General features: G+C 29.5%; 1 protein-coding gene across 4 annotated transcripts in view; it reads right to left on the minus strand.

The window, feature by feature from the left end:
• Window positions 1-22,209, minus strand: part of LOC142332010 (multidrug resistance protein homolog 49-like) — a 119,403-nt gene extending 97,194 nt beyond the window's left edge. For 3 of the 4 annotated variants that reach the window (XM_075378069.1, XM_075378067.1, XM_075378070.1), the window contains exon 1: window positions 21,992-22,209. The gene's annotated coding sequence lies outside the window, so the exon portion shown is untranslated. Of the gene's footprint in view, window positions 1-12,896; window positions 12,914-21,991 lie in introns of those variants that run through there. The other variant, XM_075378068.1, reaches the window with a different exon arrangement.
• Between the last annotated feature and the right edge of the window lie 2,448 nt (window positions 22,210-24,657).

Below are 24,657 nucleotides of genomic sequence, written 5' to 3' on the forward strand. Positions count from 1 at the left end.
ATTTAGGATCAATTTTTGGAAACTAAAAGTAAATTCAAACGACTGTGCGGAGATGAAAAATAAATATTTGATTAATTGTATTGATGATTTTAAGGCAGTTGAAGATACTAAAGATTTCTGTTCGTTAGTACGACGTTTGAAAATTTAACCATTTTTATCGGGCTTGATAGTTACGAAAAACTGATTACGTCTTTTTAAACAGTTATTAAATCCTTATTACCTGTGCTTTATTAGACCTGTGGAATGATTTATTAAGATTAAAAGAACGCATGCATCGTTTTTGAAGAAAGACTTGGATAAGATTTTTGCAAAGGCTAAAGTCGGAAAGGCTCCTGAAGACGACAGAGTCTCCTAACAGTATTTTAAATATGCACCAGATAATTTCAAAGAAAATATGGTGGAAATTTATAATCAACTTCAGGGCTCAACTTGGAAAACTTTAAAAGATAATAGATCTCTTTATTATTTTCCCAACTTTTAAAAAGGCGATATCAATGAAGTGTCATCGAATATTATTTTGTAACACTTCAGGGAAGATATCTATTGGTTAGCTATCGGATACACGTGAGCACTAATGCTATCGAAATTAAGTTTTGAAAGAGTTCCAAGATAGGTTCCGTAAAACATAGTCTACAATCGATCACATCTTCAATCTGATGAGTATACCAAGAGGCAGAAAGTATATGCCTTTGTTTGTTGATTTCCCTTCTGCGTTTGACCGAGTAGATTGTCCGTCATTTTTTTACAAATTTATAGAATTAGGTTTATCGTCTATAATGATAAAAATACTCAAAAATATCTAGATGTGTACAACTGTCAGGGTGTGGAGTAAGCAAGGATTGTCTGATGTAATTGATACGTTTTCAGGAGTACAGCAGGGGTGCTTGTTGAGTCCAATTCTACGAGGTGTGTAAGAAAAGTAATGAGACTGACTTTTTACTTACCGAAGTTTTTATTTTTTTCAAACAACAATATTATCCCCTTCATAGTAGTTCCCTTGGGCAGCTATACACCGGCGGAGTCGTTGTTCCCACTCCTGGTAGCAGCGCTGGAAGGCTTCAACTGGTAGGGCTTTTAACGGGTCGGTCACAGTCTTTTGAATATTCTCCAGAGTTCCAAAATGACGTCCTTTTTAGACACGTTTCAATTTCGGGAAAAGGAAAAAGTTACAAGGACTCAAATCAGGTGAATAAGGGGGTTGAGGAACCGTAGGAGTGCGTTTTGAGGTCAAAAATTCCCTGATGGAAATGGCCGTATGTGACACGGGGCACTGTCATGATGAAGCATCCACTTGTCTGCAATATCTGGTCTCACGCGAATCACTCTTTTCCTGAGCCTTTCAAGGACGCCTTTGTATGTAAAACACTTAGTTGACAGTTTGTCCTGAAGGAACAAATTCTTTATACACGATACCCCTACGGTCAAAAAAGCAAATCAGCACGGTTTTGATCTTTGATTTGCTCATTCGAAATTTTTTCGGTCGAGGAGATGACGGAGTGTGCAACTCTTCGCTTTGTTTCAGGATCGTACTAAAATATCCAGCATTCATCACCTGTGATCACACGATTGAAAAATTCTTCTTGGTCGTTGTCAATCTTCTCAAGAATATCAACGCACACGTTTCTTTGATTGTCCTTCTGTTCGGTTGTGAGGTTTTTCGGCACCAATTTCGCATGTCAAAGTCGTCTGTCAAAATTTGATGTACGGTGAAAGTGTTTAAATTTAACTGTCCTTATTGTTAAATGACGGTTTGATCTCACACGCTCAACGTTTTCGTCAGATTTTGAAGTTGAAAGTCTCCCTGAGCGAGGTTGATCTTCAACGTCTTCTCGGCCTTCCAAAAATTATTTGTGCCGGCGGAAAAATTGTGCTCTTGATAAGCAATGTTTCCCATAGGCCTGTTTCAACTTTTCTAAGATCACACTCGCGGATTCCCCAAGTTTAACTTGATTGCACAACGTCGCTCTAAATTCCGATGCTCCATTTTCGTAACGCACAACAAAAACACAACTTCACTGATGGCGCTGTCAAAAATAGTGTGTTGACTGAACGGAGTTGAAACTCGTACTGAGCATGTGGAAGGGATGAACAAACCGGTCTAGCACAGACCGGTAGACACAGCGTTGCCAGATCGCCCGCAGTTACCAATCTCATTACTTTTCTCACACACCTCGTATTTGCATTATTTATTAACGATGTAGATGCTTACTTAGAAAGTGGAATTAATATACGCGGTAAGCTTAAACAATGATTAGCGTATGCAGATGATATTGTTTTGCTGACTCTTAATAGATTTACGTTAAAATGCATAAGTCGAAAAGTGAGAAAAATAAGTGGAAAAGTACTGTCGAATACTGGAATCTACTTGTTGAGTTGAATAAATCGAAGAGTTTATTTGTGTTCAGAAATAGCGGTAGATCGAGTAAATTCGAAAATGGTGGTTTAATAATCAAGGGGTAGCGGTCGTTGATTATTACAAGGTCTTAGGAATAGATTTAACTTCTACATTATCTTTAAAAACAATTTTAATTTTTTAAAAAATTGTCGGCGAAGCCGGCTTCAAATAATTTAGGTTAAATAAAGATACTTCATTTGAATTTAAGCTTCACATCTTTAATGCCGTCTCCCGACCTACATTATGTTATGGGGGCCCAGGTTTGGGGTGCCAAACGGTACGAAAGTTGAACGGAGAAAGTCGTTTGTTTCTTTTTAAAAAGTTTTTTCGTTTGCCCGCTAATACTGAAGATTACGCTTTGTACCTTGAGATTGATTTATCGCCAATTTTATACACATCGTAAAGATCCATTTAAAAACTATTTTCTTCCTGCTGACACCTACTACTTATAATTACTTCCTTGTACGAAGTAAAGTAAGTATTGTGATCGTGAAAAATTTTGGTTATCAGATTTCAACTGAAATATCCATTTTGACTATCCCTGAACCCATTTTGACTAGTTTCGGCATGACGTCTGTTCGTATGTATATATTTCGCATACTTACAAAACGATTAGCCGTAGGATGTTGAAATTTTGAATTTAGGGCTTTAGTAACATCTAGTTGTGCACCTCTCCTTTTGACTGGACCGAAAGTGTCCAACAAAGCCCAAAATAAAAATAAAAATTGGATTTTGGACTTTTTCTTAAGTGCAGTAATAAGCCCTCTTTGAGAGATTTTCAACCACATATCATAAGTAGTACTTATTTTCATTGGTTCCAGAGTTAAAGCAAAATAAAATTTTAATTATGAAATATCTTACAACGGAAGGCACATGGGTTGGAATCAGACTTATCTCCTTTTTTTAAAATTCTTTTCAACCTTTTTTTTTTTTTTAATTTAAATATATTGATTTATTAATAATTATTAACCTGTGATCGTAAAAAAGGTTTTACAATAAATAATTATTCTATAACAATAAAAAAATTTTTTAAATCTGAAGTTATTGGTGAAATAAAATTTTATGTACTTTTAAAAATGTGCATATGTAATTTAATAGGCGTAGAAGAATAGTCATGTGATTTCCAGATCAGATTTGGTGAAACGTCTGATTATTTAATATTAATTGAAAATTATAATTTATACTCGTATTATTTTTGGATTTTCTACTTTAATTTTATTCTGGAATTTCTGTTTAATTTTTTCTACATTAAAGTTAACTACAGAGCGACTGAAAAATAGACCCTCACAAGAATAACGTATACATTGAGGCATACTTGCGCGATCTTTAACAAATTGCAAAAAAATTCTTATCTTTTAGTTCATTATACCTCTGATATTGTCGGACATTATTCTCCGTAAGTCGGAGTTCAATATCATTTCGCTTATTTGTTTTTTGTTGCCGATCATTTAATCGCTCTGATTTGATACAATTCTTCTGATCTTAATTTGTGTACACGTTCTCTAATTTTCTCTCTCTTTATATTCATCATCCTCTCTTAATCTTTTTATTCATTTCTTGATTTTAACGTTTTCTTCCTCTTTATATATATCATCTTCTCTTAATATTTTTATTCTTTCTTTGTTTGCAACATTTTCTTCCTTTTTTACTTTTCCTTTTTTTTAATTTAAATATATTGATTTATTAACCTTTGATTGTAAAAAAGATTCTTCAATAAATAATAATTCAATAATAACAATAAAAAAAAAATTAGAAAAAATCAGAAGTTATTAGTGAAACAACATTTTACGTACTTTTAAAAAATGTGTACATGTAATTTAATAAGTGTACAAGGAAGTCAATGTGGTGTCCACATCAGATTTTTTTTACTTTTGTTAAAGTTACTTCAAAATTTCTCGTTTCCTTATGCCATACTAAACTCAACCTCCCTAGACAGACATTGTCTATGAGTATTTGGCCAACTCAGTTTTCTTTGTACTACTTTTTCTTAACAATCAATAAAGGTGTTATTATTATTCCGGTTATTTTATTTATTTTTTATTAATTCCAGGTATTTTTCACGGAAATTTTAACAGATATCTTTTTTTGATGGGTAAAACTAAATAATCCTGAATGCCCGTACGGTGATGCAAGAGAAGATGACGGCAGAGCACAATTCTTTTTTGTATGCGGCAGATGGAGCACTAGAAACTAATTGCAAGCTGATATTTGTGATATAACGCCGAAAAGTCTGGCGGAGAAGATGCTAACCAGCGAGTGGAATTAGCAGAAGATTACGAGTTTTGTAAAATCGATTCTAAGAAGCAAGAAAAAGGACCTGGGATTGAAAATGAACAGTTCAGCCAGGACAAAATAAGCAAGAAATAGCAGCAGGTACATGAGAAGTCAAATCTAGGGACCCGAAGTAAAGCGATAAGCGGTTCCAAGGTGGATTAATTGTTTGCGAACAGAGGTTAGGTTTTTTTAATGGGTAGGAGTACCGCACACCGGGGAGTACGTCATCAGTTCCCTGATGATGCTACCGGATTTTTCCTCCTCAATTATAAAAAAAAAAATAATTATTATAAATTTAACAAATAACTTGAGTAGGATTGAGACAGCCATCTTATTAAACATTATCTAAAATCATTTGGAAGAGTCATATACACAATAATGGAGTTATATAAAAAAAACCTACAAAGTAAAGAAACCTAAAGAATTGGGGATTCATCTGCAGAAGTAATGAGAGGCAAAAGAAATACATTAAAATATATATATATATATATATATATTTTGTTAGAATAAAAGTAGAATTAAATGGCTAAAATAAAATTCCAGTGCCAAATAACTTGGCAATCGAAGATAATTTGTGACAGAATGACCATAAAAATTTTTCATAATTAAATGATAAGAAAATTAAACAATGTTTTATTACATAATTTTTAAGACGATCTAAAACTTTTATCACTTGCAAAAATAATACAAAAGAGAATAATAAAAAAATTTATGACTTAGAAATACATGAATCAGTTATACATAATAGTTTACCTATGCTTACCTCATCTTACAAACAAAATTACCGTAACTATCCACATAAGAACCGCCACCGCATCAAACCCACAAGCTACTTTTAAAATTAATGAGTAAGAAAAAAACTTTAAAATATATACTCGTTTTCACCTAGATACTTCAATAAAAGTAAGATTTGGTATTAATAAAAAATGAACAACACTCAATTTCACAAATTTATTTATTAACTAGTTTCCCGTCGCAGCTTCGGCCGCACTGTATGGTCACTTGCGTTACCAGTCGCAATCTTCTTTATTTTACGTTTTTTCGCCACCGAGTAACCGGAGGCAGGTGAACATACAGTAATGGTGGCAGTAGCTATGTTGGATGCAAATACGCCGAAAATCGGACGATTGTTTGCAGATATATTATAAAAGCACCCTATTGTACCTCCCAAAACAGCGCCCCAGCGGCACTCTGTTACCAGTGGATGGTGATGATCGGTCTAGCCTCCCATAAGGTGCTCGTTTATCTCACCACTTTGGCCTCTCACGCAGTCCACACGGGAAGCCAATTATTAATGAACAGAGATTCTTTAAATGTATTTAATGTTATTTTAATTAACGTAAATTTAATTGTATTATTTTGTAATATTATTCAATCAATGATTCGAATCATTCAGTTCAAATCCATCTCACACAGTGATATACTCACAGTTCACAGTTCATTAATTCAATTCAATAAGGTTTGTTCTTCAACCGGCAAATCTCCACTACTACAAATATATATTTTTTCAAGATGAAATATATTTAAAAACCTTCTCAGTTATGCCAAGACACATGGGTCAAAATTTGGTTGCGGATGATCAAGTAGTTTTTTTGTTCATCTCGAGCAAACAAAAACCCTCTTCCTCTTTATATATTAGCATAGATGTTATTATAAATGAATAAATAACTATTTAAAATTGTAAACATCCCAGTTAATCACATTCTTCTTCAGTTTCTTATCAATTTTATGATCCAGAATCCAGTCTTTGTCCTCTTCGTTTTCCCATTGGATATCATCTTCTGTCCAACCAAGAAATTCTATATAACCAAGAAATTCTGTTTTCAGTCTAATTATCACACAATTTAATCACTCATCGAGTAATCTGAGCCTTCAAATCTATTCTAAAATACAAAGAATTCTAAACTTCAAATGTGTTTTTGAGAATTATGATTTTTAACTTGTACTTTTTCTCACAACACAGAAAATGTTGCAATATATTTTTAAAATTTATTCTTGCTTTTTAAAAAGAATTTAAAAACAATTAAAATTTTTACAATACAAATATTTATGTTAAATAATACTTTCACAATATATTTTTGAAAAAAGTTTTTTTTTAATTAATTGTAATTTTTTCCATTCAAAAAATACAAATCTTTATTGATAAAATTGAAAAAGCATTAAAAAATTAACAATGATTCCTGAGAAAGTAAATAGAAATATATGAATGCTTTAAAATCTAAAAAAAATTGATAAAAACTAAACATCCAACATGCTTTATCTCTACTATAACTAAGGATTTGGTTAGAGGAGTGCTGTTGCGCCATGATAATAGTTTGCGTAACTGAGTAATATTATTAAATTTCTTTATACATTACTTTATTTTCAACAAAATTTATCTAATATATACTGTCTATTAACATTTAAAGCAAATGTGCTACCTCAGTTAATTTTTTTTTTGTAATTTTAATTTCACAGACTTTTCTATTTCTTGATATTTTAATGATGTTTTATAATACTAAAATCTTGATTAAAAATTTGTATTAGTACGAATAAGCTTGTACATGTAAGTATGTATATTGCTTTTCTATTAAACTTTACCTATTCCCATATCTTTTATCAAGTTAGGAATTTCTTGCAGAAACATATTTAATAATTTAAAACACTATCCAAGACATAACAATAAAAGCTCTATATATTTTTATTAACTTTTGAGATTTCAATCTAAATGACTAAAGATTTTTTTATTTATGTATTAGTTACAGACAAATCATTTCCAAAAATTGAAAAGTCATTCCCAAAGAATAACAAGCAACCAATGCTATTCCTTATAAAGGAAAATGAGGAGTGAAATGATTAACTGCCATCTTGTCACAGAGCCAAACAGTATGTAAATTAGTATCCCAATCTCTAAAATATAGGTGATATTCAGCCCTACTGTAGATGCCATTTTGTTCACCAAAAACACTATGTAATAATCATTTTTCTCAAAGAGATCAATTCGTAACTGATGTTATATGCTCACAAATGTTTTACATGGATTTCAACTATAAAGAGACTAGTACAGATACATAATAAAAAAAAAATTGGTCAGATACATCGGTAATATTGTTTTATTTATTATTATTCGGAAATGTTCAGTAACAATAGATTATTCTTTTTATAAACACTGAATTAGATGATACAATGAACAAGTGAACACCATATATTTGCGATTAAAGCACTCTTATAAAGTGGCACGTTTTATGGCTGAGCAACAATTGTTTCAAAGCTATTTCATTATAAATTGTAATGATGCGATGTCATCAGCCCGTAACAATAAAGTTTCAGTTGAAAAATTTTGAAAAAATTACTTCAGTTTTGAATAAAAAAGAATGTACATACACCTAAAAAAAAAACAGGAGAGGTGCAATGTTACGAAGCCGTGAACAGCCTTGTCATTCAGTTTTATTTGACCTGTTGCTACGATTAAAGGTGATAGGATTTGCTGATGATATAGTGATGCTAGCTGAGAGTAAAAAAGATTTGAAGAAACAATGAATCACACGGATGAAATCCTACGCAAGAACTACTGCATGAAGATGAACAAGAACAAAACGAAAGTGATGAAATGTAGTAGAAATAATGTAGATGAACCACTGAATATAAAAATAGGAAGAGAAAAGATTACGGAGGTGGAAGAATTTTGTTATTTGGGAAGTAGAATTACTAAAGATGGACGAAGCAGGAGTAATATAAAATGCCAAATAACACATGCAAAACGAGCCTTCATTCAGAAATATAATTTGTTTACATCAAAAATTAATTTAAACATCAGGAAAACATTTTTGAAAGTATGTGTTTGGAGCGTAACTTTATATGGAAGTGAAACTTAGATCGGAGTACCTGAGAAGAAAAGATTAGAAGCTTTTGAAATGTGGTCCTATAAAAGAATATTAAAAATCAGATGGGTGGATAAAGTGACAAATGAAGAGGTACTGCGGAAAACTGATGAAGAGAGAAACATTTGGAAAATATAGTTAAAAGAAGAGACAGACCACATATTAAGGCATCCTGGAACAGTCGCTTTAATACTGGAGGGACAGGTACAAGGGAAACATTGTATGACTGATACTAGATAGGGAATCTTGGAGAGCTGCATAAAACCAGTCAAATGACTGAAGACAAAAAAAAACTGGTACTTGTTGATCACTTGTTCAAAAGGATTCTTCATCAGAATTTGCACATACACCCATAAAATTCAATAACTATAGTCATTAAATGTTACTAATCGAGTAAATGAACAAAACTTCCAGCATCAAATAACAAACAACCTGATGAAAAATATTACTGCATTGTACAAAAGTCATCATGTGGTAGGAAATATCACCATCCCCTAAAATAATTGGTAATTTTTTTTTTTTTAGAACAATTATGAGAATATTGTTACTGTTAAGTCAGAACAATATATGTTAATGAAAGAAGATCTCCTCAAATAGCAGAAAAATCTGAAACAACTCAGATATGTGGTTCTGAGAGGATGATGGCAACCAATCATACAACTAGGAAATCAACTAATGCAATTATTCGATTGTTTCCAGATCACATTATCACCAGACATAAAGATGTTCCTTGGGCCGGGAAGATTGTTGGATCTCACAACATACAATTTTTTCTCATGGGATTATTTGAAGAGAAAGGCATTTAATGATTCATTCCCATGAAATGTTATAGATCTCAAAGAAATATATTTGTTAACTTATTACAATTCCAAAGAATATTTACATCGTGTGCAGGAAAATATAAAGACTTGATTTGAAGAATCTGTGAATTGAAATATGAAGGTAATTTCGTAAACCATCAGGAAAAAAAATTTTTTTACTTGCTTTTTTTTAACTCGCAATGCTTTTTTTTCATGTTTGTCCTCAAATCTTGCATCCTTAATTTAACATACTTCCTGATATTGCCTACTGATGAAATTTTGCAAAGTTACTAAGGTCGGGTGACAATACAATATTCTACCATACTTTTGCAAACATCCCCCTGTATGGGGGTAAATTAAAGAAATGTAACAATACATAAATTCATATATTTTATAAATATACTAGAAATTTCAATATATGATGTTATTCTTGAAATCCAAATTAACCTACTAATTAAACTCTTGCAATGTATAATAATTTGATTAAAGTATGACTAAAAAGTAAAAAGCATTTTTTTTTTAAATCCTGAAAAGTTTTTGTAATAATATTTTGGAAAAATTGAACCTTCAGAAGTAGTGCTTAAGATTTAAAATGATTTTCTTAAATGTATTTAAGAAATTCAAATAATTAAATATCATGAAATACATCAATTTTTAGTACAAGTTGTAGTTTAAATATAGAACCAAAAAAAATTATTTAATCTTTAAAATCCCCTGCTTTATTGAAACACAAATTAATAATCAAATTATGACTAATCAATAAATTATCATTCAAAATTAATTGATTACAGCAATATATTGCGTAAATAATGACAGCAAATAACAATATAAACATTTATGTATAGCAATAAAATCATATAATGTCATTATATTTTAGCACTGACGTATATTATATGCTTAAATATGAGAAACTTTATTATTATTTAACATCACCAGTATACAAATTTTAAACAGAACATTATCACACAGTATTTTTCTGAATCTATATTAAGATGTCAGAAGATTACATAATAGATTTCTTGAAATTACAAACTGATTAATTTATAAATATATTTCAAGTAAGCTCAATTCCATTACCTGTTTTTGAATCCCTGAAACAAGCTGTTTCATACTATTGTTAAAATAAATAACAGTATAAACATTTAATTATTGTATGTTTATAAAATTAAGGCAAAGTGGAGGAAAATCTAAGTTATTTCATCCTGAGTAATTTTAAAATCATCAATGAAATTGTTTCATTTCAAAATTTACATCCACAGCTGAACATAATGTTATTTCAGAACAGAAGGAAACACAACAATTTTTTGATTTACATTAGCTATCCCAGTTTTTCTTATAGCTGACAAATGTCAAGCACCACCTAAGATATAAGAGGCACAAGATAAAGTGGCTTTCTATGAAAGTAATGATGTTAATTTAATTGCTACTCTTTATAGTGAATGGAATGGACTTTATTTCTGTCGCCTTAGTTTGCCTACATACAAATATATATCCCAATTAGTGAAGAACAAAAAAATAAAATCATTTCATTCCTCATTTTCATTAAGTCTGACTTAAGATGCTCGTTATTCTGTTATTTATTATGGATATGGAACTTAAAATGTTCATACAAATTCCATTTGGAAGGTCCCAGCAGCTTCAAATTACAGCCAGGCGTGGGATTTTTTATACACTATAAAATTTATACACCATATTCCCATGCAAAACCTTCAAAGTTATATAGATGGTGAATCAATCATCTGCAGACATAATATACGATAATAAAAAAAAAATCATTGATAGAAAATTTTCATAAATAATTTACAAAAGAAAAAGAAATCTAAAACTTTAAAACTGCAAGTGTCTGCAAATGAATTTGAAGCTTAATGAATTAAATTCATAACATTAAAACAACGTTGACGACAGTTGTAGGACTGTCACACGGATAAAGTTGCATTCTGGGAAAGTCCTATAACTGTGGGTTGTTTCTGATGCAAGTTATACAGACACAACTTAATTTAAAACATTATCATTAAATTTAAATATATTTTTTCATTTATTTAATTCAATGATTCTAACTAAAGAGCATGCACATATTGTATTGTAATTTGCGCGGGTTTGGCGGTACTAGCGGTGACAGTCAGTAACTAAACTAACATAAAACAAATTTCGCTTATATGATCAGTAAACTGGTGTAGTCATGAAACTTAACGCACCAGGTACACAGTCGACTGGACGATCGAGTTCTCAAGACCCAGCCAGACCGAGTTACTTTTTTACGCTTTAAATATTATTAATTTATTTAATTCTACCGCGCACCTGTGATGTCACAACATAATAGACGACTACAACCGCATTTTTTGGGGTGGGGATGTAATTTTACAAAACATTTTATTCTAAATTTTGCAGATATTGTTATTTTTTAATAGTTAATAAATGGACTTAAGAAAAGCATGACCTTAGTTAAGCGAAATCTCGAGACACTGAGGGTGACCTTGCTCTACAGCCTCACCCCTTTGAAAATTCAATGGCATCAATGCCCCATATATAGAAGTAATCTGACCAAGTTGGTCACAGTCGGTCCAGTAGTTCTGGAGATATAAGGTGATTTAGACATCAACATTGAACACACACAAGTACAAAAACATTAACATCTGGAAAATTTCCAATCGGTTTTTTGGGTTCCTTAGGTGTCAAAACATCAAGATCCGATGAAAACCACAAATACCCAAATAGGATTGATTACAAAACTTTCCCTTGTAGATCTATAGCTCTGCTCTAACGCTATTTACAGGAAAGTAAAATTGAGAGAAATGATATTTTATTGGGTAATTAAACTACAATTTTGCTCAACAATTTCATTTCATACCTATAATTTATCATTTAAAAGCAGGAAAACTAAACAAAAAACACTGATATATTTTACTATGTTTCACCATGTCTTAACTTTACAACCAGGTAAATTATACAAAAAAAGTTCAAAAAATACATCATATTTATTATTAACTGCTAAATAATTAACAGTATTTCTCTTTCTTCACGCAATTTACATAGTTTTTGATAAACAATTTCCTTATATCATTTCTGCTTTGTTTATACTGATTATTAATCATTATAAGAAATCCCTGCACAGAATAATAAATAAACGTATAACTCACAAAATGTAAGATATACATATAAGGCAAAGAAATTTATACCTTTTGAACAGCTCTCCACATGATATTGTTGTTAGCTTTTAAAAGATTTAAAAGCTTAATTTAACTAAGATGTAAGATTTTAATTTAATTATTAAAAGAATAATTGTACAGTTCATTTCTTAGTTCAAAATAGATAAATTTCAAAAGTAGAATCACCCCTAAATAAAACCGTAATAATGAACTAACGAAGATGTAGTAAGTTTACAAAATCATATCTAACTGAATAACTTGGAAAGTTTTAGAAATCAGAAGCAATTGTAGTATTTAACATTTTAATCAATTAAGCATCAAACAAAGAAACTTTCTATTTTTATGATTTTCTCAAAAAGAAAAGAAGGAAAGGCATAACAAAATACCTTAAATAAAATAAAATGATTTTTGATACACTTACATTAAGCTTATAAGCCATGAAACATTGATAAGCATTTCATTTTTTTTTCTATTAAATGTGAATTCTAACTGCGTTTCAATCATGTTTTAAAGTACTATTTTAAAAAAAACCTTAATCATTTATATCTTATGTTACTTGTAATACCCACATAAACTCTTACATCACAGTTCAAAAGAAAAATCAATAATTAGGTTATCTTCTTTTTTTAAAGCCACATAATGAAAAATAAATAAATAAAAGTATAATTAAATAGCAGTAATTTTATGAAATTCTGTTAGCCTTCTATAATTGCACATCATATCTTATATAAAAAAAGGTAGTTTGTTATCTTCTATTAGCACTTGCATTACTAGCATCTTGTATTAGTTATCTTTATATTAGCGCAAATAAAAATTCTGCAAATGTTTAGTAGTCTCAATTTTCTGAAAAGATAAAACTATTTAACAATTAAAATTATTTTTAAAAATTAAGATCTTTTTCCGTTACAAGAGTCAATAAACAAAGAAATTATACCACTTCAGATATCTTAATAATTTCATAAAAAGTTATGATAAAGAAAATTCAACTTAAATTTTCACATTACCGCTATGCATAGAATAAAAAATAAATAAATGACAATCAATTTTTAAGATAATACAATAAAAAAAACATAAAATAAGGCAATTTTGTAGGAAAAAAAAATGAAAACAGGTCTTAAAATGTTATAAAATAACTAAATTTTTTATATCATAAATACGATAATAAATTGCAACAAACTAAACTGTACTTCTAAAACTTTGCTGTAGAGGTCAGCACTTCCATGGTAGAGTAGTAACATCTCAACACTTCCACCAAGAATGTCCCAGGTTTGAATCCAGGACAAGAATAGTATTTTTCATCCAGTGAAAAATTTTAATTCCATATTCCCTTAAGTTTTGTAATTATTTGATGAATTAAACGAAAAATTAAAAAAAAAAACTGAAACATCTTCCGTGGCAAGCTGGAAATTAAAAGGTATGAATAAGTATAAAATGACAATGGTTGAAAATGTATTTAATAGATCAATTTACATGGATCACACAAAAGGTAAAAAAAAACAAAAAAAAATTTCCCCTTACATGATATTTGTATTAATTAGGGTGCAATAACTGAAAATTACTACAAAGACGTAATAACTACGCGATAAAAGTCTGGACTTAGTGTTAAGGAAGAGATTAGCCAAATGTTATGTATGGAGTGTCTTGTTGAGTGGAAGTGAAGCATGGACGAGAAGAAGAGGGAGAGGGCAGAACTGAGGCATTTAAGATGTGGATATGGAGGACTGAAAAAGTTAGATGGATCGATAAAGTAAGGAACGAGTTAGTAATGACCAGGATTAAAGAAGAAATAGTATTTGCACAGGAAGCACAAAAAAAGAAAAGGAAATTGGTTAGGATATGTGGTTAGAAGGAACGGAATCTTGACAATTGCATTACAAGGGTCAGAAGAAAGAGAAAGCAAGTGAGGAAGAAGACTGAAGTTAATAGATGAGGCAAAGATTAGAAACTATAAGTGGACAAAGGAGAAGGTTTGGACCAGAAATGGATGAAGAAAGTGGTGTCATAAGGAATCTGCTGTTAGGCAGAACACCAGATATTGATGATGATGATGTTGCAATAATAAAATGCACCAAAATTTTAAAAAACTTCAAAATTAATTTCAGTCAGTTAGTGAATTATGAAACTTCACAAATCATTAACTGATATAAAATCGATCATCTACTCATTTCTTATATTGGCAATTATTTAACTGATTTAATTATAATAAACTGCTGACAAATTGTAATTTTAATTATGAATAAGTAACTGTAATATTGTTTGATTTTAAATATTTATTGTAATAAATTAATTGACATATTTATTCTCTATGAATAATTACAAAAGATGCAAAAAAATAAATAAAACCCAACTGAAATACAAGCAACAAACAGTCAAATATGAACCTCTGCTCTCTTCACCACTGGTACTGGTTGTGAAGTGAACATCAGTAACTTCTAAAAAATCAACTCAGACCACCTTTCTAGTAACTCAGATGGTTTATATACATTAAAATGGCAAGAAAAACTGGGATTACTAGCGTAAATAAACACATTAATGTACTCCTTATTTTATATGAAATAATGATTTGCATATAAAATAGGAGTAATGTTATCAGGGTACAGTAGGGTATAATGAATTACTAAGTGTGAAGGGAGGGAACAACATATATATATATTACATATATGTATACTGATATATTGATATTATAAGGAATTCATTAATATATATATATATATATTAAAATTAAAAATACAAAATCTTTAAATTGAAAACTACACTTATTTTTCTCTAATCATTAAAAATAGTATTGACATCTTTCAAATCACTAATTATTTTTTCAATATCGTGCCAACTCTATTTTTACTTTCCTGGCTACAGCAATATATTTTGCTAGTGTATCTACAACTATAGCAGGAAAGTAAATAGAGCGGTCAAGTTTTGTACCTTAAGGAGACAATTAAAAAAAACTTTAACAAAAAAAAAATAGATTTAAATAAATTGTTAATAATCTGAGAAAAAATTTTTATACCAATTCCAATGCTGCCAAGTCCATAAAATCTATTTTTGTCAGACGGACGTTTGTACGTATGTACATATGTTGGCCTGCATTTGATAATACAACTCTGGACCCCAGCTGACTAATTTTTTTCGAACTTGGTAGATAAGTACATTCTTTAAAGGAAAAGAAGATAATAAATTTTTACAAAAACTGGAAAAGAGAGTGGGATGTTTTGGTCAAAATAAAATTTCAAATTTTTATTGGAGGCACTTAGGCAAAAATGTCTTTTTATAAACAGAGTTTTCTTTATCAAGATAATAAATTTCAAAAAAATTTTATTTCATTTTCATACTCCCTTCCCAAAAAATGACTACACATTTTTCTTTTTTTAACTATATCTTGCTTCAGAGAAGGTGTTGTTTATTATCTATATTTAGTACATCAATAGGCCTTAAAATCATTGTAAAAGTTTTTTGCCCTTCTCACTCCAATGATCTGTGGCAACAAAAAATATTTTTTTAATTTTTTAAAAGTTTGTTTTAAATTTAAATCCGTCTCGCAATTTACCCATGCATTTAAAATTTAAAAAGTTTAAATTTTGTAGTCCTTACTCTTTAGTATTTCTTGGAAAAAAAATAGCAAAAAATGTTCACTTCCTTCCTAGAAAATGACAACACTATTTTTAGAATTATAGCTGTATGTTTACAATTTTGAACAATTTTAAAAAGTTATTTTTTTAAATTTATTATCACTGTTGGGAATTATATTTTTTAAAGATTAATTTTACCCAAATGCTTCCTCTTGAGTATGGGAGTCCCCAAAATTAATTTTTTTTTGCAATTTCAAATTTGAATGCTCAAAACAATAAAGTCACAAAAATAACTTAATACTTCCCCTGATGGGGAAGCTTCCAAATTTTTGAAAAATTATTTTTTTTTATTTCGATTTTAATTAATTTAAAATCCATTTTAGTGAATATTTTAATTGTTAAAAAAGCTCCCTAACACATGAACACCAAAATATTCAAAATGCTGGAAATGTATTTTTATTATATACAAACAGAGCTTAAAATGACTGAATTGAGCTCAAAAATGTATTGCACAACTTGATCTCGATAGCCAGGAGAGTTATGCAATTCATTGCCAGCTTTTTTTAAAAGCAACTCGAGTTTTTGAAGTATTATTTAATAAAATAAAATTTTAATTGTACTTTATTAAATGTTTTTTACAAGTTTAATTTTATTACGATTAATACTTATGAAAATGCTTAAATGATTAAAAACCATGAGCAAAAAATCTACTGGTATAAATACATAAAAAAACAGACAACAGAACAAATCAATTAACATCAGACGTTCATTGTAAATTAAATGAAACATTATTTGTCCATACTGAGTTTTTCAAGTAGTATAAAAATGTAAAAAAAAGTTTACATTTTATAGACGATATGTAAAACAATATAATTTTACAAATAACAACTCTACAAAAACAATAATAGAAGAGTAAATTAACAGTTTGAAGTTTAATTTACATGATGACATAATGTTAGTTTAAATAGTAATTTACAAGGTGAAGTTTAAAGTTCAGGGATACAAATTAAATCAAACAAATTTAACTCTTTTAAAGTCAGTTTTTGTAAAGTTCCCAAATTTAAAGTAAATATTTACAATCTTTTTCACCTCTTTAGGTAAGAGTGAAGAAAAATTTCTTCTCGTGTCAAGAGGAACTGCCCATCTATATTTCAAGATTTCATCTCTAGCATTCTTGGTAAACCTTTTTGATTTATACTTTTTCTTATTTTTCTAATGAATTTTATATCAGTAAATATAAGCGGCATCAAATATTATAAACTAGTATAACAAAGTAACACAACATACAATAATATCAAAGGTAAAATTAATCTTCAACTGATGTATTTAAATGAGAAACAATTCACTTATAAATCATAAAGGAACTAAATCAAAATGTAGAATTTTTTTTACTACAATTTAACTTATTTTGAAATATTTCTTAATGCAATAAAAGATTTTTGGTACAAAGTACCCAGATTACTTATGTTGCCTCATCTTAAAACATATATGGTAAATTTATATGATTTAATTCCTGTATAAAATGCTCCATTTTCAAAGAGAGTTAAGATGGTGAAGACGCCATTTTAAGATTTCTTTATAGCATAGTACTGGTAATGAGATTATGAAAATTCTTTCAAAAATGTTATAATTTAACTTGATAAACAACTCTTTAATATATGCAATAATACAAGTGTATGAATACCACTTTTTAAAGATAAACTTGTACGTGGAGTGTTATATTTAACACAAAACTTGTATTAAACATTATTTATAATTAATCTTTTTTGAATTTAAAAAAAATATTTTTATTTTTTCCTCAACTGAAACTGAGCCCAAGTCTGATTTATGGACCCTAGCCATATCTTATTTTTCTCCTGGTCAATCTGGCCCTGGATGATACTTAATATTCCCTTTTCAGTGTCGATATATGGCAAGAAAAGCTGATAAATGTATCAGCTTTAAAGAAATTATTAGTAAACTATTTTTTATGGAGAAAAATTTACAATGGATGAAAATAATTATCTACCGTAATCCATATTATTTTAAAATTGGTGGAAATTTTTTTAAAATTCTTAATCAGTAATATATATATATACTGACAGGCCATATATTACTGAGTATAAATACATTTACTTGTATTAGTCATAGGACTTAACAAACAGTTATCTCATTAATACAATGGTAAAATAGTATCGATTCAAAAAAAAGAAGTAGTAGTTATTTGTGGTTAAACAGCTTGTACAATGATTCATGATTCATTTATTAAGACTAACATGTAAAACAACTTCCTCTAATAAATAGTATGTTCTGTGATATAAATAAATACAAACCCTGGTAAAATCATGTTGAAATGAATACAAGTACATTAAATCTTTTTAAAAAAACAGCCGTTTTTGTTTTTTTCTATCAAACTAGATATTTTGAAATTTAACTATTAAGACAAAAGTTAAGAACAATTTTTTTTTAGTTTTTCCTTACACTATTTTATTCTAAAAAAAAAAACTTATACCAAAACCTGATAAAGGATTGGTTTTTAAGTCCCGAGATTTTTAAATCCTGAGATTTTAAATGAGATGAGATCCCGAGATTTTAAAAAGTTTTTAAATCCTGAGTTATCAAAAATTAAAAATATACCAAGAATTTCTTATTTCATAATAATAACATTTAAGTCCTCCTGAAAATCTGTTTCTATAACAATATCAGAAACTGGTGAAAAAAATTTGTTTAAAAAGAGTAAAGCATGTTATACTTTATCATAAAATGAAATTTTATCAATCTGAAATCACACTAAAAAATCTGATGTGGATACCACAGACTTCCTTATACGCCTATTAAATTACATATACACATTTTTTGCTGCACTTCATTTAAACTTATTTCATTTGAAAGTGAGATACGATCCACCAATTCTTTAATAAAGTGGACAGTTACACAATTGCATTGCCACATAGCATTAAATTTTTGTGGTGTCCACATCAGCATTTTATATTAGTTTATTTATATATTTCATGTCGCTCAAGTGCTTTAAGTGGTGTAAGTGAGAACGTGTCGGATCCATAACCAGGCACACATCAGTTCAAATCTGACTTCATATACATTTATTTTTGTCAAACTTTTTTTGTAATTTAAATATATTGATTTATTGATAATTACAATCCTCTGTAAACATTTTTCAATTAAAATGAAAAATACATAAAATATTATTTCATTAATAACTTTGATTTTTGTTAACCTCCAATTGAAAAAAGAATTAATAAAAAAATAATAAATCAATACATTTAAATTTAAAAAAAGGAGCTAAAAAGAAAGAAATGAAATCGAATTCGAACCGAAGTGCCTTCCCCTTGTAAGATACAAATATTTCATTAATTAAAAATCTACTTGGCTATAACTCTGGAACCGATGAAAATAAATACCACTTATGATATATCGTTGAAAAGCTCTCAATGAGGGCTTTTTATTGCAGTTAAGAAAAAGTTCAAAATCCAAACTTTTGCATTTTGGGCTTTTTTGGACACTTTTAGTCCAGTCGATTTCAATCAAAAGGAGAGGTGCACAATTAGATGTTACAACAGTCCTAAATACAAAATTTCAAGATATACAAGTATACGAGATACATACATACGTCACGTTGAAACTAGTGAAAATGGATACAGGAATGGTCAAAATGGATACTTACGTTGAAATCTGAAAAAGGATATTTTTTCGCGATTACAATGCTTCCTTATTTTCGTAAAAGTAAGCAAAAATGATCAAATGTCATATAATTTTTAATGATACAATATCAATTTTTATAATTATATCTATACTATTACAGGGGTTTTGTTTGTTCGGGATAAACAAACAAAACTACTCGATCAATCGCAACCAAATTTTTACCCATGTTTCTTAGCATAACTGAGAAGGTTTTTCGATATTTTTCATCTCGAAAAATCTTGAAAAAAGATTTATATATTTGTATAGAATAAGAAGATTATAATATTAGAGATTTGCCGGTTGAAGCACACATTTTAATGAATTGAATTAATGAACTGTGAACCTCTATTACGTGGGAGCTGGGTTTGAACAGAACGATTAGAATGAATAATATTACAAAAATAACAGAATTAAATTTATGTTAAATAAGATAATATTAAATAAATTTAAAAAAATGTCTGTTTAACAGTAACGGACTTCCCGTGAGTAATGCGGTATGCGAGCACCTCGTGGGAGGCTGGACCGATCATCAACCAGTAACAGACAGGGTGCCCCTGTTTTGGGCGCTGTTTTGAGAAGTATAACGGGGTTCTCTTATAATATCTCTGCAAACAATCGTCCGATTTTCGAAATTCAAACGGGGTATTTGTCAGTAGGTTGAAGGCTAAGTTTTGAATGCATCAGGTATACTCTAGATATAACAGATCACAGTTATTAGGGAATACTTTCGTAACCAATCTTCCGATTTTTAAAATTCACACGGGGTATTTGCAACAATCACAGGCACTGCCACTGTGCCTGGCTACATTTGCCGTCGTTTATATGACGATAAAACGTAAAATGAAAAAAAAATTGACCGTGACGGGAAACGCAAGTAACCATATACCGCGGACGAAGCTACGAAGGGAGATAGTCGATGTATCTAAAACATGTTGTGAGTGATTCGTAATGAACGCCCATAGATTAAGTTTTGTTAGATTATATTTGCAATTTCTCTCCAAATATCCACTAATTCGGAAGAAAAAATTGAAAAATGTGACTGTCGGATTCCAAAAAAGAATGTACTCATTGAATGGGATGTATTACATGTAATAAAACAAATTTTTAAAGCCAATGTGTAGGTAAGCTACTAAAAATAACAATTATTATTTTCTAACCGAGTTAAATAGTTATTTAAAAAAAAAAAACCATTATGGGGGAAAACACGAAAGACCCAAAATTTGTAAACACATTCTTCTTACGGTATAAGCGCACAAAAAGAAGGGATTTTTGAAATTCCGAGTTTAAAGAGTTAAAATGGAGTAACAATAAAATTTACAATTTTTTAATTTTTCGTTAACAAATGAAGATATCAACTTGATTTTTGGTGTGTGTAATCTTCAAGTGAATGTCTAAAATTTCTAGATTTTCCGATATTTAACACTGAAAGAGCTGAAGAAAGGTAAAAAGATTTGAACAATGATTTCAAATTTTCCCTATTTCGACTACACTAAACGAAATATTCACTATTTTTGGGCCTGAAAACGCACTTCAGATTAATATCTAAAAACCATTTTCCCGTTTTTTTAATTTCGATTTTTTAAGGAATGCGACGGTGTACGGTTTTTACTTGAATTAAAAAATAAAAAAAATTGACCGCGACAAAAAGAAAAGCAACCATACAGCGTGGACGAAGCCGTGTCGGTGATGCTAGTGTAAGTATAAAAATAAAAAAGATGCAGGTAGACCGTAGCAGATGTAGTATTACTCCTGATTTAATTAATCATACTCTGTAAAATTATGATTAATATTTAATCAATAAAAAATATAAATCAATAAAAAAATATGGTAGAATATATTTACAATGCAAGATAAAAATATTTAACAATATCAATAATTAATTTTCAACAGAAGATTAAAATAATAACATATAGACTTAAAAAATCTTTAGATATAAAATCATGCAATAAGTACTGTAATCTTTCATTAGGCAATATTATCAAAAGGAAAAAAAAATAAAAATAATTTAAATATTGAAAAAACTACTCAAAGTAAAAGTGGTACTTGAGAGAGCTTTAAAAATTAGAAACAAAGTAATAATAATAATAATAATAATAATAAAGATATAAAACAATTGTGATGAAATATTGTTTTACATTGCTACATTTAATTTCTCATTATTTTAATAAAATTTCATTTAAAAAGAATGTTAATAAATAAACGATAACACAAAACAACCAAAAAATGTAAAATTAAATAACATTTTTTAAATACGTATAAAAAAAATACTTACTGAAAAATATATATAAAAAAAAAATATTTTCACAAATAAATCACAGAATATTTAATTAAAACACTTGTTTATTCAAATAAATAATTTTTTACGAAAGCTTAATAAAACACTCAGCTGTTTTAAAACAAAGTTTTAATTTAAAAAAAAAAAAAAACAAATTTAAAAAAGTATTCCGGTAACTTCTTACATGTGCAAATTCAATGTAAGTGATCGGTGAATCAATAGGAATACTGAACGAAAAGAACGAAAGAAACGCGCGAATTGCAAATAACTAGTGTGACAAACCTAAGAAATTAAAATTTACCTTACTTTAACTAATTTTCCCTTATAGCACAAGGTTCACAAAAACGAATGATAATTATAAAAAATCGTTATAAATTAAAGGTTATTTATTTTTTAACTGCAAACGTATTAAGATGACATACATACTACACCATTTATATTTTTAAACAAGTATCTTATCGAATATATTTAATTACCTAAAAATATTTTCACATCGATGACGCAGTTTACGGATAGGACATCGCAACAGAATCGCTTTATATTCAAGGTTCTTTTTCAAATAATTTGATCGGCACTTGAATAACTTCAATTTTTCAAAAACCTTCATAAAAAAAACTACCATTATCAATGGCACTCAAATATATATATATTTGTAGAGTGATTAGCCTGCTTGGCTGATTTGATGCTATCCTTTATTTATTTCTGTAATTCGCTAATCTTTTATTTCAACATAACCACATCAATCCACATCCTGAACTATATATGTTAGTAAGAGATCTGTACAGAAAATAACTGAACTTTATTTTTTTGATCTTTATTATTAATCTTACAGGTTATTGACCCTTGCCACATATTTTCCCCTGCGAAGTTCCACTTCGGACAACGAAGAAGTCGTGGATGGCTTCATTTGAAACGGCCTTTAAGATCCGTGACGAATTTGCTTTAATGTCAACAATAATATGAAAACAGCGTCCTTTTATCACTAATTTTGATTTCGGAAATAAGAAAAAATCGCATGGAGCCAGGTCTGGCGAGTAGAAAGGCTGGAGGAGGAAGAGGACAGTCATCTGATTTTTTTTTTTTTTTTCAAAACTGACGAAGCTGATTGTGCGGGCGCATTATCGTGGTGAAGGAATCATGACTTGTCTCGCCACAACTCCGGTTTCTTTTTGCGAATTTTTTCGTGTAACCATTGTAAAACGTCTTGACAGTACACATGGTTCACTGTTTCACCTTAGGCAAGAATTCAAAATACACGATTCCATTAAAATCGAAAAAACACTTCGACATTGGATCGAGACTGACGTGTTCTCTTAGGGCATGGAGATCCTTTGCCGATACATTCTGATGATTGAACTTTTTGTCAGGATGTCGTAGCCGCCCGGTTTTCGTCTAGCGAAAATGCTACGTTAGCGAATGTCGGCTGGTAAAAAATTTCGTCCTAATTTCTACGCCTTTGATAAAATTAAGCCAGACTGTAATTCTTGGGACGTAAAATTAGGGGTAGATTTAGTGGTTTTAAATGAAATCCGACATGAAAATTTTAGATTCCACAGTTGTATTTTTAGTTCTTTTCTAGAAATCTGGGGTAAAAATAAATAAAATATCGGGAACAAAAAAACACTCGAAACACGAAATCATTAATTTTGGGATACGAAACCCATAACGTCCGTATCTCCTTACCCCGTTGACGGATTTTGACCGATATTAAATTTCATCAGTTCCCCATATACAGAAACGATCAAATCAATCTATCCAGTCTGGGAGGGTCATGAAACTAAAAGATCTAAAAAAAAACCACAAAATTTCAGTTGTTTAGTATACATGATCTTACATAGTAAACTGTATAACTACACCGTACAATAAAACCAGAAAAGTAAAAAACTACAAATCAGTTAAATATACGTTATTTACTCGCATAATTCACGCACTTCAATTTTTAAACAATATTCTTAAAATATAAAATATTCAGTCAAATGAATATAATTTTCTCACTGATTATCACATTTTAGTTACATTATAAACCTACGTAAAATTCTTTCCTCACATAAATCACGCAGCTACCTTTAAATAAAAAATGTTGGTTAAAAAGTGAATTACGCGAGTAAATACGGTAAATATGTATAAATAAATATACAGTGATCATAAATTATTCAGCGCATTTTAGGTGTTGTCAAAAATTGCTGCCGATTCAATTAATAAATTAAGTCTTATGCAGTTGCGAGTATAATTTATTTTATTGTGAATTGTAAATATTACTCGTATATATGTGAATCTTTATATAAGTTATTGTAACCATAAATGTAATGATAAGTTATTGTATTAATGATAGAAATAATTGTTAAAGATTGTATCAGACTAGTCGGAGACTGGAATCGGACTGCCAGAATGGAATGGAATGCAAAGTTGGCGGGAGTTTATTACTCCCTACTTTATCGCAGAACCTGGACAGAGTCCCTTGCTGCTGGATGATTCTAATCGGGCGTGTTTTTTAAAAGGTTTATTTTAAATGGCGGGTCTAATTTTTCAAGTTTTGTTTATTATTTAGTATTTTAAGGACGGATTTAATTTAATTGCATTCCAATCCGTTGTTAAACCAGCGTTATCGAACCCATTTTATGGGCCGACCGGGGAAGGCTAGGCTTATGAAACCTGTCCTCCCG

The sequence above is a fragment of the Lycorma delicatula genome, chromosome 11, assembly GCF_047948215.1.
Source record: "Lycorma delicatula isolate Av1 chromosome 11, ASM4794821v1, whole genome shotgun sequence".
Classification (NCBI taxonomy): Eukaryota; Metazoa; Arthropoda; class Insecta; order Hemiptera; family Fulgoridae; genus Lycorma; species Lycorma delicatula.